Here is an 18,182-nt window from a genome sequence, read left to right on the forward strand (position 1 = left end):
CCAATTTCCCTCAGCTACGCCATTCTCTTTGTAAAAGGCTTCATTTTGAACAATATGGTTTCTAAGCCAGTTTTAGGTCCTCCTAATAACAGCCTCACAAAGGACCACTGAATTATATTCATTCCTGAGCACAGCTCTGGACTCTGGTGGTAGCCAAGCACCATCAGCAGTTAGTTTAAGGAAATAAGCCCCGGAGAAAGCTCTTTAGATATGCAAGGAGGATGAGCTTTGGAATTTCACATTTGTGAGGCACAAGTCAACTGGGAACAGAAATACTATGCCCTTCTTCCTATATGCTAATAGTACCTTTTACTACAGAGCCTATTAAGAAATCCCCAGGCCCAAGGCACCCAGACACCAGTAGGTTTTAAACAAATTTCATAAACCAAAACCACACTTGTAATCTTCTGGCTGCTTGTACTCATGAACATACATTTAAGCAGTGCCAACTAATTCAGGAAGTACTTATAACATGCCTACTGTGCACTTGGCTCTGAAATGACCCGTGTCTTTTCCCTTTTCCTTCACACTGGACCTCTGAAGTCACACAGTCTCATATTTGAATCCCACCTGTAACCTCTACTGATCACAGGATTCTAAGCAAGTTACTTAAAAGTAAGGGCCTTGATTTTCTCATCTACAAAAATGGGATTAAAAAACTCATTCATTGGGGCGCCTGGGTGGCTCAGTGGGTTAAAGCCTCTGCCTTTAGCTCAGGTCATGATCCCAGGGTTCTGAGATCAAGCCCCGCATCGGGCTGTCCGCTCTGCGGAGAGCCCGCTTCCTCCTCTCTCTCTCTCTGCCTGCCTCTCTGCCTACTTGTGATCTCTGTCTGTCAAATAAATAAATAAATAAATAAATAAAAACTCATTCATTTATTTATGCATTCATGTGCACATTCATTCATCCAATGAATACTTTGGAGCTCCTACCATAGCTTTGACTATATAATGTTCTGGGACTCTCCTAGTGGTGAAAGAAGCAGGTATAGGAGAGGAAAAATTTTTTCTCACCCCTCTTAGGGTACCTGGCTGGGTTTGAAAATTAAACTGACAAAAACTTACTAACGGGGAAAAAAGTATACAAATTTATATAAGTTTTACATGACAAAGGAACCCTCCTAAAGAAATGAAGATGCAAAAAAATCCTCCAAAACTGAGTGTATTTATGCTAGGTTTGATGAAGAATAGACAGAGATGGAAGAATATGACAGATTAGGGAGTGTGAAGGAAACTTAGCAAGGCCTGTTTGTTAGCATTCTTCTCAGCATCCCTTTGTCTTTAGTCTTTAGAGATAAGGATGCTCCCTCCCCAAAAACTTAAAAAAAAAAAAAAAAAAGGCTCCTTTCCTCCAAGAATAGGAAAGGCAACCCTCAGACAAAGATTTTATGACTTATTTTAGAGAAGAAGGGTAAGCAGAGGTCAGAATGACCTTCATGCTTCTGCTGTGTTCTCAAACTCCTTCAATTTAAAATATTCAATATGGGAGTTAAGTGTCTAACTCTTGATCTTGGCTCAGGTCATGATCTCAGGGTCATGGCATCAAGCCCCACATGAGGCTCCATGCCGGGGGTGAAACCAGATTGCCTGCTTAAGAGTCTTTCTCTCAAAAAAAACACAGTCTTTCTCTCCCTTTCCCTCCCTCCACCCCTCCCCCTGACAGAAAAACAAAAAAACAAAAAAACAAAACCAGAAATGTATTTTATAAATAAATAAATAAGATATTCAATATGACAGGGACACCTGGCTGGCTCAGTGAAGTGTGTGATTCTTGATCTCAGGGTCTTGGGTTTGAGCCCCGTGCTATGTGCAGAGATTAGTAAAAAATAAATAAACTTTTAAAATAATAAAAATAAAATAAAATACTTAATATGCTAAAATGCCATATTTGTGGTAGCCTGTCACAGGCATGGTCCCTATAGCACTGAAGCTGAAACCTTACTTGACTGTGAGGATAGTCAAATGAGATCATATATATAAACTACAAGATACAATGTATGTCATACATAAAGGTAACTCAGTAAATGCTAGTTTTCTTCTCAAGGGTACCAGGATATGTGATCCCAAGATATATTTCTTTGGCATGTGGATTATTTTGAGCTAAAGTCACCTGAGAACCAACAGAGGAAGGAAAAGCTCTTATATTGCTTCCCTTTAACACTTAAAAATGGAGTATAAAGTTCCCCTTTCATATAAGAAATTTACATTTAGAGAGGAGATTTCCATTTGTGAGGTTATCTCTGTACCAGGAAGAAAGACAATTTTATCACCTGTGAGACTCTTATCTGCATAACCAGACATCCCATCTTTATGTTTTCTCCTCCTGCCTTCCCATAACTTGCCTCCCCATCCACAAACCCCAAAACCTTATTCCTTTGTCTACCCTAAGATGGTATAAAAACCTCAATTACCTGGACACCTCGTTGAGTCTCGATTCTTTGTGAAGCTCTGTCGTGTACCTGCATAATTAAAACTGGTTTTGTCAGCATGGAGGTTCCTCAAAAAGTTGAAAATAGAACTACCCTATGACCCAGCAATTGCACTACTGGGTATTTACCCTAAAGATACAAACACAGTGATCCAGAGGGACACGTGCACTCGAATGTTTATAGCAGCAATGTCTACAATAGCCAAACTATGGAAAGAACCTAGATATTCATCAACAGATGAATGGATAAAGAAGATGTAGTATATATACACAATGGAATACTATGCAGCCATCAAAAGAAATGAAATCTTGCCATTTGCGACGACGTGGATGGAACTAGAAGGTATCATGCTTAGTGAAATAAGTCAAGCAGAGAAAGACAACTATCACATGATCTCCCTGATATGAGGAAGTGGTGATGCAACATAGGGGATTAAAGTGGTAGGAGAAGATTAAATGAAACAAGATAGGATTGGGAGGGAGACAAACCATAAGTGACTCTTAATCTCACAAAACAAACTGAGGGTTGCTGGGGGAGGGAGGTCGGGAGAAGGCGGTGGGGTTATGGACATTGGGGAGGGTATGTGCTATGGTGAGTCCTGTGATGTGTGTAAACCTGGCGATTCACAGACCTGTACCCCTGGGGATAAAAATACATTATATGTTTATAAAAAATAATAATAATAAATTAAAAATTTTAAATTAAAAAAATAAATCTGGTTCTGTTCTTGTTAATCTATTCATTATCAGTTTGATTCCTGAGCCAGTAACACTAGGAAGGTAAAGAAAAAAGGTTTTCCCTCCCCTACACATCCCTCCCATAGACCACAGAACACGTGACTATGGTGGCCAACATAAATGTGTGCAGCAGTGGGCTCCTGTCCCCACTAAAAGGCAGTGTACTCAGCATTAGCCAATGGTTTCCAGGAAGGGGTACAGATACAACTTTCTAGATCTTCCCATATTAAAGAGGAGTAGGAAAACTGGGTGTGAAATACCCCTATTTTGAAATGTTGGCAACTAACTCCAAACCCTGGGTGGACCAAATAAAATCCATCTGACCCAGGGGCTGCCCACTTGTAACTTCCATAACAGACTCATCCTGACAAGGCAGGCCACTCAGATGACTCCTAGTTTTAAGTACTCTGAGCACTGTACAGGAAGACTAAGGCACCCTCCAGTAAAATCCTTATTTCACTCCAGCTTGGTCCCCATCAATCAGAACAACTCCATTTACACTCCAATGAAACAGGAACCTGGTGTGACAGGATCATTATCACGAGAGGAAAGGACGATCTCACCATGGGTCATCAGCTTGCATTATATAAATGAATCTAAAGGCTCGATATGATGAAACAGTGAAAATGCACTCAACAGGGCAGTGAGGCAGAAGCAGTTCAGGAACTAAATTGTGCTAATGGGACTTAAAGGACCAATCACAGATATTTCAGGAATATTCCATCAGCACTTTCAGGTGACATTTTCCCAGTGTGATACTGCTTTCATGCTTACTTGTCTCTGACTCATTCTTTCTGCTTCAATCTACTTTGTTTATAGATTTAATATCTGGCACTATTCCTCTAAAGAGCTCACGATCTCCCTCTGTCTTCTCTTCCCCCTCCTGCTTCAGAGCAAGACAGATGGAAAACTAAATAAGCAATGACAGACATAAAAAGATATGGATATGTCTATTGCTTTGGTTTGGGGCCCCAAGAGAAGCTGGCCCAACAGACACAAGACTGAAGCTGCTTCATCCCTTCCAGAAGAGTTTAAGCATTGCTGACTCCAAGCTACATCATGCTTTAGAAAACCCAATAATTATGGGCACTTGGGTGGCTCAGTTGGTTAAGCTCTTGGTTTCAGCTCAGATCACAATCTCAGGGTCCTGGGATGAAAGCCCCACCTTCATTTCTGGGCTCAGTGCGGAGTCTGCTTCAGGATTCTCTCTCTCTCTTTCTCTCTCTGCCCCTCCCCACACTTGTTCTCTCTAATAAATACATTTTAAAAAAAGAAAACCCAATAATTATAAATCTGTGCTAAGATCTACACTTACCACCCAACGTAAATGTGTTTCTTTTATTCTGCCACTTAACGGTAAATGAGCATTCCATGAGTCAGCCATGACCCTGACAGACCTGAGTCATGTAGAAGTCCATCACATGCTCTGAGAAGACAAACATCTGATAGCCTTCTCACCTATTGGGAAGGTCTGGGGCCAGTGAAATTGGCACCCTGCCACATCCCTTGCTGTGCGTGGGACACAAAAGGCTTATGTAAGAGACACTGAACACACACCACAATTTATTCTCTCCCTCCACAGTGTAGTCCTCTTCTTACACTCTCTTTGTCACCTAGACCCTCATTAACTCAGCTGAACAAGACAGGAAACTAAAACCTAGGAAACTAAATCAGAGTTGGCTCTGAGTTTCTTTAAATGCATATTTGAAGGTACTATGAGGATATGGATGAATCATGTTGACTCTTTTAAAGGATCAATTTTATTGTTTTTTTTTTTAAGATTTTATTTATTTATTTGACAGAGATCACAGGTAGGCAGAGAGGCAGGCAGAGAGAGAGGGGGAAGCAGCAGGCTCCCTGCTGAGCAGAGATCCCGAATCGGGGCTCAATCCCAGGACCCTGGGATCATGACCTGAGCCCAAGGCAGAGGCTTTAACCCACTGAGCTACCCAGGTGCCCCAATTTTATTGTTTTTTTAAAGATTTTATTTATTTGTTTGACAGAGAGAGACACAGCGAGAGAGGGAACACAAGCAGAAGGAGTGGGAGAGGGAGAAGCAGGCTCCCCTCTGAGCAAGGAACCTGATACGGGGCTCGATCCCAGGACCCTGGTATCATGACCTGAGCCGAAGGCAGATGCTTAATAACTGAGCCACCCAGGCACCCCAAAAGATCAATTTTATTACTGACTTGAAGGTATGGTATGTGTTTATAGTTCTCATAGGACTCCTGAATCTGTCTCCAATCCGCTTTTCCTTCTCTTTCCTCCTCTATCCCACTGCCATATCCCTAGTTCTTCCTTGCATTGTCTTTTGCCTGAACCTCTGCTGTAACCTCTCATCCAATTGTCCCCGTTCATATTCTTCTAACCACTGTGGCCAAAACAATCTTTTTAAACATCTTTTCTTATTATTATAGAAGTAATACATGTTTATCATAGACATTTGAGAAAAGTCTGTAATAGTACAAAAAGATCATGTCTATTAACACTGTATTATATATACTTTGAGCCATATTCTACGAATAGACACACATCTTTAGATGAAAAGGATTAGGTCATACATAATTTATATGCCCTACTTTTTAAAAAATCAGTGTTGCAGGAGTGCTTAGGTGGCTCAGTCGGTTAAGTATCTACTTTTGGCTCAGATCATAATCCCAGGATCCTGGGACTAAGTCCCACGTCAGGATCTCTGCTCAGCAGACAGTTTACTTCTCCCTCTCCCTCTACACTCCACTACTCGCCCCTGCCATCGGCTCATGCTTGTGTGCACTCTCTCTCTCAAATAAATAAATAAGATCCTAAAAAAATAGTATTGTACAAGTAAATAAATAAATAAAAATTAATGTTGTGAACAATTCCCTAATATAAAAAATATTTTAAAATATGCTATAAAAATCATCTTATACATGCATCTTTGTTCACATTCATAATTATTTCTTTAGGAGTGGAATTGCTGGGTGAAGGGGTAGTGCATACTTTAAGACTTTGAACCTGTTGCCGAATACTCTCTGGTAAGGTTTCATCCATTTATTATACTTCTGCCAGTAAAGTGATTTAACAACCAGATTGTTACTCAAAGACATGGAAGAATTTACAGGTCCAAGTACATAAGACCCATAAGACCAGAGAAGGCCCAGAAGTAAGGCTGTCATAGTCATTTAGGCCAGCATGTTTCCGGGCATGGTTGTGGCCTCATGGAGTCTTCCTAATAAACCGTGAACCATGAATAAACAACCATGAAAAGAGATCAAAGTATGCAAGTTCTTTCTGCAACTCTTAGAGTAAATGCCATGCAAAGCCAGGGACTTTCATTTTTACATATGACTAAGTACTTAATAGCCTCCTTCTTTAATTATTAAGAGGGATTAAATTTTGATATTCACCAAAAGGAAAAAAGACGTGCAGTACCGCTAATTACTGAAAACTTGGGCTGCCACAGAAAAGTTAGCAATGATATAAATTTCCTGCTGCATATGTGACAACTACAGATTGCTGGAATTTCCACAGTTTTCAAGAAAGATGCTTTTTTGTTTGGGGCACGAGGGACTCCATAGTGCCTTGAGTTTCAAATACAGCAAGCACTTCTTTATGTGTTACTTCTCATCTCAAATATCATTGTCTTTCTATTTTTGATCATTTTGTTCAGGCATAAACATTATGACGCTGCTGTTCTGGGTTGCCATTTTACTCCTCTAGAATTTCTTTATCATCAAATTCTTTTCCCTCCAGAAGTAGAATGGATGGGTTTGGTGTATTGTGGGGTCTTAGGTACCAATTAAGTTAGCATGTTTGACAGTTGACAGTCTGAATGCCTCAACATCTCTCTACCCTGACTCTAGGCTGGTTGACTCAGTTTGTTAACTAGGAAAGAGGCCTGGTAACTTAATGTCTATGTGACAATCAAATGTATGAAAGGAAGAAAGAAAAACAGAGTGGCTGAAGACAGTTTTGAGAGGGGGTGATAGGAGGCTCACAGACTTACCCATTATCCTCTCAACTCCGTTTTTAAAACACTGGTCTTACGTGATGGAAGAATATATGAAGAAACACAACCGGATTCTATTAAACATTAAGAGGGTGTGGGCGCCTGGGTGGCTCAGTGGGTTAAGCCGCTGCCTTTGGCTCAGGTCATGATCTCAGGGTCCTGGGATCAAGTCTCACATCGGGCTCTCTGCTCAGCAGGGAGCCTGCTTCCTCCTCTCTCTCTGCCTGCCTCTCTGCCTACTTGTGATTTCTCTGTCAAATAAATAAATAAAATCTTTAAAAAAAAAACCAAAACATTAAGAGGGCCAAGAAGTCTGAGCTACTACTAGCATAGTGGACACCTAAACGAGGCTGTGTTGAGAACTGCATCAATACTGTTTTGTACTCGGCCCATGCCACCCAGCCACTGGCCTGCAGATTTGGGAAACTCCTGATTGGAATGTAAAAGACCAGCAGGAAAGAGGAGAGAAAGATTCTCCTACAAGAGAGACTACCCTTGGCAATGCAGACATCTCTATAATCGGTTCTGGTTATAGGTCCAAAGCTTTTTATTTTCTCATCTAGCCCTGGGAAGTCGTGATTTTAAAATGCATGGGGTTTACCTTCACAAGCAGCTTATGAGAGAATATGGGAACCTGATTTCCACCAGTCCAGCTTGCATTTCAACAGGGATTCCATAATGTTACCAGCCCGAGACAGGACCGATCACTATGTGGTAGTTCATTTCCATTGCCATGTGGAGAAAAAGGAGAAGAAAAAATTAGTTACATCAGTTCTATTTGATTCTTGTCACATTTCCATTGCCAAGAGCAGTGTAGTTACTCACCAACAGGTGCTAGGAACATCCACGCTCAGAGACATGCTCAGACATTTGTTCAGCTGTTACTTAATAGGTCTGCTCTTTTCCATAACCAAGGCCCCTGGTTAAAATATTTAGTAACACCAAAACTGGGCTCACCTCAACAGCAGAACTTTCTGTGTAATCCTAGGTCAGCTGTGAATCACAAGTAATTCTATTTCACCCAAGACAAAGTTCTAAAATCTCTTCTCTGCGCATCCTCTGAGTGAAGGCAAAACATTTATGAGGGTCCCAGGCAGGCCACAAGTAAGGGCAGAACAGAAGATGCAATGACAGGGGGAAAAAAAAAAAAAGATAAGAAAGAAGAAAGGAATAATGTGAAAAGAGAAAGGATAAAGACTAGAAATATAAAACATTTTTAAAAATGAATGTGAACTACCCTATGACCCAGCAATGGCACTACTGGGTATTTACCCTAAGGATACAAACGTAGTGATCCGAAGGGGCATGTGCGTCCGAATGTTTATAGCAGCAATGTCCACAATAGCCAAACTATGGAAAGAACCTAGATGTCCATCAACAGATGAATGAATAAAGAAGATGTGGTATATATACACAATGGAATACTATGCAGCCTCAAAAGAAATGAAATCTTGCCATTTGCAACGACGTGGATGGAACTAGAGTCAATCAGAGAAAGACAACTATCATATGATCTCCCTGATATGAGGAAGTGGAGATGCAACATGGGGGGTTCAGGGGGTAAGAGAAGAATAAATGAAACAAGATGGGATTGGGAGGGAGACAAACCATAAGCGACTCTTAATCTCACAAAACAAACTGACGGTTGCCGGCGGGAGTGGGGTTGGGAGAGGGGGGGTGGGGTAATGGACATTGGGGAGGGTATGTGCTATGGTGAGTGCTGTGAAGTGTGTAAACCTGGCGATTCACAGATCTGTACCCCTGGGGATAAAAATATATGTTTATAAAAAATTAAAAAATTTAAAAAAATAAATAAAAATAAAAATAAATGTGAATGGTCGCGTTTATAGCAGCACTGAACCGCCACAGGTTATGGGTATGGAGTGTCCTCTACTCCAGGCCGGACACTGTTCTCAGGGCTTTCACATGCATTATTTAAGTCATTCAGTACACATTCACTGCAGGCCTTCGGTGTGCCAGGCATTGTTCTAAATAAAAAGTGCTCCGTAAAGAACAAAATGGATAAAAAAATTTCCCCGTTCTCAGAGCTTACATTTTGGTAAGAAAGAGCTTACTTAATTGTCACAATAAGGAAAAGAGATAGGAAAGGCACAGAAAGAAGGCAAAGACATGTATAGACAGAAACAGAGAGGATTTAAGGAAGGAAAGAAAAAGGAGATGAAAGTTAAGGAATCATCCTCAGGGCTTTGAGATGCTGGATTCAAAGAATAAGTCTCTGTTTGTGCCTCAGATCCTCCAACGTAAAGGCTTTGGAAGGTCCCACCGTAACCAATCTAGTGAAAAGTATGAATTGTAAATGTGTGAAGAAATATGTTTCTATATTATCTCAAATGTATATAGCAATTTGAAATGCTGACAAAGTCTCTCTGAGCTGATACCCAGCAATTTTCTGGTTTAAAAGAAAAGACATATTTGTAATAAACAGTGTTCATCTGCACACATATCTCTTGTCTCTCCCAGACTATTCCAGTAAAAGAGAAGGGAGATCAGTGGCCTAAGGAAAGGTGGGTCAGGTATTTGGCTGAATCCCTCACCAGCACCAATTATAATACTAACAGATACTATTTACTGAGGACTTTCCATTTCATACATAACAAACTATTCCAAAACTTAGTAGTTTAACAACAGTAATTTATTTCTTTTAATTTTTAAAAAGATTTTACTTATTTATTTATTTGAGAGAGAGAGCACAAGCAGGGGGAGGAGCAGAGGGAGAGAGAGAGAAGCAGGCTCTTTGCTGAGCAGGGAGCCTTAGGGCCTCTATCCCAAGATCTTAGCTCACGAGCTGAGCTGAAGTCAGATGTTTAACAGACTAAGCCACCCAGGTGCCCGAACAATGATCTATTTCTCATAATTCTGTACATTAGCAGGTCAGTGTTCTGATCTCACTTGGTACACTCATGGCTTGGCTTGAGCCAGGGCTTAGGCTGGGCTTCCTTACCTAGTGGCACAAATGATCCAAGAGAGTAAGACAGTCCTCTTAAGACATAATGCTTAGAACTAGCTAATAACATACCTGGCACTGGTCAAACCAAGTCATAAGCTCAGCCCAGATTCTAGGAGAAGGGAAATAGATTCTACCTCTTGTGGACAAGAGTAGTAGTACTGACAATTATGAAAACTGTTGGCAATCATCTTTGTAGGCAAGTTATCTTATTTGCCACATGCCAGAAACTGTGTATTATCTCAGTGAATCTGCAGAGCAACTTATGAAACAGTCTCCTTTATGTCCCTATTTTATAAGTAAGGAAACTTAGTTCCTGAAAAGTTAAGTACCCTCCTGCAAGTGATGACAGATCTAGAACCAGATCTAAGCCACTTTTAGAGTTCTAATTCACAACCCTCCCTCAATACAGCGTTCAGTAGAGTTAGAGGAGTTAAAACCCTTATTTCTCTCCCTGAGGGAAGCAGGAAATCATTGTAGTTAAGAGCTCAGACCCTGGGGTTAAACTTCTTTGGTTCAAATCTTGGTTCTAAGTCTCATTATTTCTGTGACTTTGGGCTAGTGACTTAACCTCAGGTTCATCATCTGTAGAACAGGTTTGATAACAATATCTATATCCACAGGACTACTATGAAGTGGCCTGATTTACTTTTGCTGATCCCTGAATGCCCTTAGTAGTTTACTCTAAATCAGGCAGTAGTACAGTCCCAACCACAGTATCCAGAGCTGTTGCTGACCAGTGACCCTGAGTCTATGTGACTTGATCATCTTCATCCCTGCTGGTCTTGGTTCTAATTTTGCTGTGCCTCTGGACACGTGCTGCTGCAGCAGTGACTAGTTCTGAGAGGGCCTGCCCCACTGTGGACCCTCTCTGTTCATTTCTTGCACCTCCTGCTTCCTTTTGGAGCTGCCGCTTCATGCTAGAGATCTGGTGGCTGCCAGTTGTTGACCTACAACAGTTTGCCTTTGTCAGTGCTCTGTTAATTCCTCTGTCTCCACAAAAGGAGCAGCTTCTCACAGATTAATCCCATTAATACCTTGTTTTGCCTCTGACCATTTGCACAAGGTTCACTAACATCTTTTTCTAACAAGGGAGGAGAAAATGGAAGCTTCCCTGGTTCGGGACCTTTGTTGGACATCTCCTGTACTAAGTTAGTTCCTATTCTGTTGTCTGTGCTTTTAAAGAACAGCAGTGTTTCAGAATGAAAAACCACTAGGTGGCAGCAATGTTTTGCTTCCTAGCTCATTACCATCTCTCTGCCCCCCAACCCTTATAATCTCAATTACAGCCAAGATACAGTTCCTTTCAAAGTGAATGACTTGCTTTTGAATCAATTTACCTATCAATATGAAGTTCAAGGTGAACAATAAATTTCACATACATTCTCTTGAAAATTCACGGTGATGTCACTAATTCCGTCAGAGAGTTCTCACAGGAGTTATATTACTAAAGCAGTTTATAGCCTTCGATTTGAAAGGGCATGGGAAAAGTAAATAAACCTCAGCTTGTTTAGGGCATGGCCAAGGCTGATTGTTTTCCCCTCTGGTTGTTAACAGCCAACAGGCCAAAGGTCTGTTGGGTTAAGAGTTCATGGACTCCCAGGCTATCATTTTGTGAATAGGACTGTAGACACATCACTCATTTCCCAGTAATGTCCAAAAGGTTTTCTTGGGGAAGATGGAATTTCAGTAGTTTACTGAATTAGAAACAGGTGTAGGGACCTCCCTTCTCCCCCCCCCCCCCCCCCCCCCGCTTTCTTTCAATTACATCTCCACAGGATTCCAACCTGTTAAATGGAATCCTCTTTTTTTTTTTTTTTTAATTTATTTATTTGAGAGAATGAGTGGAGAAAGGTCAGTGGGAGAAGATGATTCCCCGCTGAGCAGGGAGCCAATGTGGGACTCGATCCTGAGACTCCAGGATCATGACCTGAGCCGAAGGCAGTCACCCAACCAACTGAGCCACCCAGGCGCCCTGGAATCCTCTTTTATTTTTATTTTTTTTTTAAAGATTTTATTTATTTATTTGACAGAGAGAAATTACAAGTACACTGAGAGGCAGGCAGAGAAAGAGAGAGAGAAGGAAGCAGGCTCCCTGCTGAGCAGAGAGCCCGACGCGGGACTCGATCCCAGGACCCTGAGATCACGACCCGAGCCGAAGGCAGTGGCCTAACCCACTGAGCCACCCAGGCACCCTGGAATCCTCTTTTAAAAAACTAGATTGGGAAGCACAAAGACAGAAAAACAGGTAGAGAAAAGGCCAGGAGTGCTGACAAAACCCTCATCTTACAGTGTGGGGGATCAAGAGATGCTGTCTATAGTTGATAAAACAAAAAGATGTTTAATATATTACTTAAATTTACCCAGTAAATTTAACATAGAGGAACAAACTATATCAGGTTGCAACATTTATTTATTTATTTATTTATTTAAAGTAATCTCTACATCCCCTCATAGGGCTTGAATTCACAACCCCAAGATCAACAGTTGCATGTTCTTCTGACTAAGCCAGCCAGACACCCCCTATATTTGGTTGTAACTTTAATGGGAAGAGAAAAGAAAGGGAAGTGGGATGGTGGGGATATTAATATGCTAAGCCTCAAGTACCCTAACAGAGTCTGTAGATAATGACCAAAATTGAAAATGCAAGCAACAGCACTATAAGCAGGCTATTTAGAGACATGAAGGAAGTCACTATGTGAACTAAAGGAAGAAGTAGTTAATAGTTCTTGCTTCTGTAAAAGAGCAAAGGAAGGGGCTGGGCTGGGGAGTGGCTGTACTATTTGACTTTCTAACCATGACTTTGTTTTAGCCTTAAGAATAGGCACGAATATGGGTTTCCTGGGTGGCTCAGTCAGTTAAGCATTTGCCTTCTGCTCAGGTCATGATCCCAGACTCCCTGGATGGAGCCCCACAATGAGCCTCACATAAGGCTCCCTGCTCAGTGGGGTATCTGCTTCTCCCTCTGCCCTTCCCCCTGCTTGTGCTCTCTTTCTTTCAAATAAATAAATAATCTTAAAAAAAAAAAGAATAGGCAAGAATAGACAGCGGTTAGGGTAAAATAGATATCTGGGCTCATGGGAACAACTAACACTGAATTCCTAATTTGTGTCACTATATCTGATGGAAATTATCTAATTTAATCATTTGCTTATTTACATAGAGGTCACTTTAGTTTAATGTAACACTACTGTTAGAAAGAAATTAGAAGCTTCTATTTCTACATGTATGTGTCACTTACCCAAAACTGGCATCTTGGAGCAAGGATCCACTTTAGTCAATACTTTTTACAGCAGATACCAGGGTTTTTCTGACATAAGCCAAAATACCATTACTCTTTGCAATAAATCAGAACCAGAACTTTAAAGAGCAAATGTGTCCATATTTACTTTCTTCACAGCATTTTAGTGGGAGTTCTTCAGCATGTATTCCCCCAAACTTCCTGTTCTTCTTTTCAAAACCACATCCAATCCATCAGCAGTGACATCCTTCAAAATACACCAGAATCTGACAATTCTCACCATACCCGTCCCTAATATCCTAGTTTGAACTGTCAGTATTTCTCATTTGGACCACTGAAGTAGCCTGATAACTGCTTCCATCCTTGCACATTCAGAAGCCAGAGTGATCCTTTTCAAATGTGTGATAATTTCTAAAACATTGGTCTATATGATATACCCACCCCATCTAATCCTCCCTAACCCTCTTTCACTCCTCCCAAGCCACACTAGCCTCCTGGATCTTCCTAGACCATTTATAACATATGCCTGCCCTCTGCCTGGAATGCTTTCCCCCCAGATATCCAAATGTCTTGTTCCCTCATGTTTTTCTGGCTCTGCTTTGTCACCACATCAATGAGACCTTTCCCAACCAACTGATATAAAATAAGCATTCCCCTCCTTCTCTCCAGCACTCTCCATCCCCCCAGCTTGCTTAGTTTTTCTCCATTATACTTATCATACCAGGATGTTACATGTTCCTTGTATTGTCTCTATTTTTCATTAGGATCTAGATAATTTTTCTCTGCTGTTATCACTAGTGCCTGCCTACAAGAATGTCTGACACATAATAACAGATGCTCAATAAATTCTGTCATTTTTAAATGACACCTACCATGATACCACAGGCAGATAATGTTTTAGAGCAATGTTCCCCAAGTATGAGATCTGTTTATGAGAAATGATTTTATTTTGAGACTTACTTACTTTTTAGAGAGAGAGAGAGAGCAGGGGGAGGAGCGGAGGGGGAAAGGGAGAGAGAATCCCGAGCAGACTCCCCACTGTGTGAGGAGCCCACCACAGGGTTTGATCTCAAGACCCTGAGACCATGACCTGAGCTGAAATCAAGAGTTGGACATTTGGGGTTCCTGGGTGGCTCAGATGGTCGAATGTCTGCCATCAGCTCAGGTCATGATCTCCAGGTCCTGGGATTGAGCCCCGTGTCTGGCTCCCAGCTCTGCAGAGAGTCTGCTTCTCCCTTGGCTTATGCCTATCCCCCAGCTCATGCTCTCTTCCTCTCTCTCTCTGTCTGAAATAAATAAATTTAAAAATCTTAAAAGAAAAAAAGAGTTGGATGCTTAACTGACTAAGGCACCCAGGTGCCCCAGAAATGATTTTAGATAGTATAAAGGTATGCATTAAATAACACTAAATCAGGTGGAGAGAATCTTTTCAATGTTTTAATCCCTCTCATTAGGTCAAGAAAGCCTCATGTAAAAGGGGAACCCTCCTACATTGTTGGTGGGAATGCAAGCTAGTTCAGCCACTCTGGAAAATAGCATGGAGGTTCCTCAAAAAGTTGAAAATAGAGCTACCCTACGACCCAGCAATTGCACTACTGGGTATTTACCCTAAAGATACAAATGTAGTGATCCGAAGGGGCACATGCATCCAAATGTTTATAGCAGCAATGTCCACAATAGTCAAACCATGGAAAGAACCTAGATGTCCATCAACAGATAATGGATAAAAAAGATGTGGTATATATATACAATGTGATACACACACACACACACACACACACATGATGGGATACTATGCAGCCATCAAAAGAAATGAAATCTTACCATTTGCGACAATGTGGATGTAACTAGAGGGTATTGTGCTGAACGAAATAAGTCAATCAGAGAAAGACAATTATCATATGATCTCCCTGATATGAGGAAGTTTAGAGGCAAAGTGCGGGGTTTGGGGGCTAGGAAAGAAAAAATTAAACAAGATGGGATCTCACAAAACAAACTGAGGGCTGCCAGGGGTAGGGGATAGGGAGAGGGTGGTTGGGTTATGTGTATGTGCTATGGTGAGTGCTGTGAAGTGTAAACCTAGCAATTCACAGACCTGTACCCTTGGAGCTAATAATACATTATACATTAATAAAAAATATTACAAAAGAAGGCCTCATATAGTGCTAGTTTATCTCTAATACTTGATAATTTATCCTTTTAAAGAATAGAGAATGGGCTTTACATTTAAAGGTTACTAAGAGCTTTTTGTAGGGAGCAGTATCTGGCCAGAATTTCAATAACCTTGTTTTATTTTCATTGTATTAATCTTAGGGGCATTGTCTACTTCAATTATGCAACTGGTAACATGTTAATCTTATTTAAATCTTGCAACAACTCTTTTTTTAAAAATATTTTACTTATTTATTTATTTTTCAGAGAGAGAGAGAGAGGGAGAGAGAGAGCACAAGCAGGCAGAGTGGCAGGCAGAGGCAGAGAGAAGCAGGCTCCCACTGAGCAAGAAGCCCAATGCGGGACTCTATCCCAGGACCCTGGGATTATGACCTGAGCAGAAGGCAGCGGCTTAATCAACTGAGCTGCCTAGTCGTCCACAACTCTTTTTTTAAAAGATTGTATTTATTTATTTGACAGAGAGAGAGCACACAAGCAGGCCGAATGGCAGGCAGAGGGGAGAGGGAGAAGCAGACTCCCTGCTGAGCAGACAGCCTGACATGGGGCTCGATCTCACGACCCCACAAAATCAAGACCCCAGCTGAAGGCAGATGCTTAACTGACTGAGCCACCCAGGTGCCTGTTGCAACAACTCATTATCATTTTCCATCAGAGGAAACTGCAGATGAATTTCCCATGAGACCAAAGTTTCCTTTGAGATAAAATTCACACAAAATTCTCCATTTAAAAAGTTTTAAACTGTACAACTCAAGTTTTTTAGTATATTCACCATGTTGTACAACCATCATTACTATATAATTCCACAACATTCTCATTCCCCCTTCAAAAAAACCCATACCCTTTAGCTATCACCACTGACGTCTTCACTCTTTCTAGCCCTAAACAACCACTAATTCTTCTGTCTCTTTATATTGGTTTTGCTGGAATTTCATATTAAGGGAGTCATATATGTGGTCTTTTGGCACTGTTTTTTTCACACTTAGCATAATGTTTTCAAGGTTTACCCATTTTGTAGCATGAATCAGTATAGTACTTCATTCTTTTTTATGACTGAATAATATTCCATGGTATGGATATATTAATTGTGCTTTTTATGTTCATCAGCTGGTGAATATTTGAGTTTCCACTTTGGGGCTATTACAAATAATGCTGCAGGCATATCATGTCCATGTTTTTGTTTGAACATCTATTTTTCAGTTCTCTTGGGTATACACCTAGAAGCAGAATTGCTTGGTCATGTGGTAATTATGTTTATCTTTCTGAGGAAAGGCAAAACTGTTTTCCAAAGTGGCTGTATCATTTTGCATTCCCACCAGCAACATGTAAGTGTTCCATTGCTCTATAGGGAACTTTTAACTGTCCATTAAAAAAAAAATAGCCACCAAAGTATGTATTTCATTTTTTTTAAAGATTTTATTTATTTGAAAGAAAGTGAGAGAGAGCACAAGTGGAAGAGAGGAGCAGGCTCACAGCTGAGCAGGGAGCCCAGTGGGGTTGGATCTCATGCCCGCAGGATCATGACCCAAGCCTAAGGCAGATGCTTAACTGAGTGAGCCATCCAGATGCCCCTCATTTTGGTTTTAATTTTCATTTCTCTAATGACACAGAGCATCTTTTCAGTGACAACTGTCCATAAATGTATCTTATTTGTAAATATATTCAAGCCATAGCCCTTTGTAAAATTGGGGTGTTTTGTTGTTGTTGAGTTGCACGCGTTTCTTTCTTTCTTTCTTTTTTTAAAAAAGATTTTATTTATTTATTTCACAGAGAACGCGAGAGAGCGAGAGAAGGACTACAAGCAGGGGGGACTGGGAGAGGGAGAAGCAGGCTCCCCGCCGAGCAGAGAGCCCGATGCGGGACTCGATTCCAGAACCCCGGGATCAAGACCTGAGCCGAAGGCAGATGCTTAACGACTGAGCCCTACCCAAGCAACCCCACATGTTTCCTTCTAAAATAAGTTAAAAACATGTACTTACGGGAGCCTGGGTGGCTTACTCCCTAGACAGCACACTTGATTTCCACTCAGGTCATGATTTCAGGGTGTGAAATCCAGCTCCTCCAAGGGGTTACAGACAGAGGGTGGAGTCTTGAGATTCTCCCTCCCTCTCTGTCGGCCTCTCCCCAACTTACTCCGTCTCTAATAAATATTTTAAAATATATGTATTTAGAGAATAGTATTAGGTAATCAAGAGCGCAATTGGACAGAAGTAGTGAAGACAATTATAACTAAGAGACTAGTTTCCACAACACTGGGTCAGACGTGATGAGGAAGCATTCTGGAGTCACACTATCCAGATTCAAGACCCAGTTCTGCTTCCAAAACGCTGCGCCTGACAGTTTGAGCAAGATATGTAACCTCTTTGAGTCTCACTTTTTTCGACTTTAAAACTGGTCCGTGTAGTACTCCGTGCTACTTCAAAGAGTTGTTGGAGCAAATGAAATGACGCGTGTGAAGCGCTTACGCAGTGCCTGGCACGGCTAAGCACGCTGTAAAAGTTAGCTACTATAACAGGCCACGAGCTCTGGGGCTCTCCAGGTTCGGCTTGCAGACGAGGCTAGCCCCAGCTGCTACAGCCGACTACCCCACAAGCGGCGCCACCGCGCACAAACCGTAATGCGCATGTTCTTCGCTCCCTGACCTTTCGCGAGCG

At 41.3% G+C, this 18,182-nt stretch overlaps 1 long non-coding RNA gene across 1 annotated transcript; it reads right to left on the reverse strand.

The window, feature by feature from the left end:
• Window positions 1-7,754: 7,754 nt before the first annotated feature.
• On the reverse strand, window positions 7,755-18,038 carry LOC309857517. The gene is made up of 3 exons (XR_014307742.1): window positions 17,903-18,038; window positions 17,508-17,668; window positions 7,755-7,860 (listed from the first exon to the last, which is right to left on the reverse strand). It is a non-coding gene; the product is annotated as an uncharacterized lncRNA (long non-coding RNA).
• Between the last annotated feature and the right edge of the window lie 144 nt (window positions 18,039-18,182).

This window comes from Mustela nivalis, assembly GCF_964662115.1.
Source record: "Mustela nivalis genome assembly, contig: HAP1_SCAFFOLD_819, whole genome shotgun sequence".
Classification (NCBI taxonomy): Eukaryota; Metazoa; Chordata; class Mammalia; order Carnivora; family Mustelidae; genus Mustela; species Mustela nivalis.